The sequence below is a fragment of the Arachis duranensis genome, chromosome 6 (genome assembly GCF_000817695.3).
Source record: "Arachis duranensis cultivar V14167 chromosome 6, aradu.V14167.gnm2.J7QH, whole genome shotgun sequence".
In the NCBI taxonomy this organism is placed as follows: Eukaryota; Viridiplantae; Streptophyta; class Magnoliopsida; order Fabales; family Fabaceae; genus Arachis; species Arachis duranensis.
In genome coordinates, this window is record NC_029777.3 from 64,230,183 (window position 1) to 64,231,498 (window position 1,316).

Sequence of the window (1,316 nt, forward strand, 5' to 3'; positions counted from 1 at the left end):
TTTAAATTCGCCTCCGTTTTGATTTGTAAGTTTCCATTCGGGCGGGTTAAAAAGTAGAATCTCACCGTGGTGACCAAATGTTCTCCGTGATCCATGCAATTGAGCATGATACCAATCCGTGAACTTCGAGGTGAAGCGTGGAACTTTATTGAACCTTGTGCACCAGCTCTGAGTACGAGCCATTTCCCTCTTACTCTTAAAGCCGCAGAGAGCTCTAAGCTGGCCATCTATTTCAAGTAAACCATATTCAAGTGAATAAGTAAAATTGTAAGTTAAGGATTGTACCCACTTGAAGCTTGTATTAGGTGGTAGTGGCCTTGGGATAGGTGTTTCTAATGGTTCTGTATGTTTTACTCCCTTATGCTCTTCTGTGAATTCCTCCACATCCTTGCAAGAGTCCTCAATTGTATCTGTGTCCGAGTCAAATTCTTCTGTGTCTTCCTCTTCACTCGAGTCATAGATTGGAGGTTGAGAGAAATCTACCTCTGCATCATTTTCGTATTCACTTGGGGAAGATTCTTCGATTTCAAGGAATTCACTTGCAGATGCAAGTTCATCACTGAGAGAACAGGACTTGTGATCATCATCATCAAGGGAATTTGCTTCTTGGATTATTCCGTCTGATTCCTCATAAACGACTTGCCTTAGAGATTGTACAGTATCTTCCTTAGCATCAATTGTAGCATCCTGGACGGAGTTTTTCTCAATTCTGGATTCCCAAGGAAGTTCAACATCGCCTAGATCTTTAACCAACTCTTCTTCTTGAATAAAGACAGCCTCTTCTAATTGTTCTAGTACAAATTCATTCTCTGCCTTGTCCACTGGAGTCTCTAGTATTTCTTTCGTGCTACGCTCTTCATCGGGTTGTCCGCATGGAGCCGTGGTTGATCCTTGTATATTTGAGCGTTTAGTGGCCCATTGGATTAGTGCGTGCTCCAGTTGTTGAATGGTTGTTTGAAATTTAGTTATTGTTTTTTTTAGGCGATCCTCTGCTTCGCAGTTTGCTGGACTTAGACATGATACATAGGGAAGTGGTGATGATTGGGAATGATTGGATTGGTATTGGGGTAAGGAAGGATCATATGATGGCGAATCATGAAGAGAAGCTTGTGAGTGTGGTGGTTCGAGGTTATGTTGAAAGGACGGTTCATATGCACGGGGTGGGGCTTGTTGGTAGTTACAAGGTTGTCCACCATGTCTTTCAGCTGGGTATGCGCGGTAGAATGGTCTTTGTCCAGGATATCTCGGAGGGTGTTGCTGCCAAAAGGGTTGATTAGATCCTCTTGGTTCCATCCATCCTTGATTGGTCTGACCTT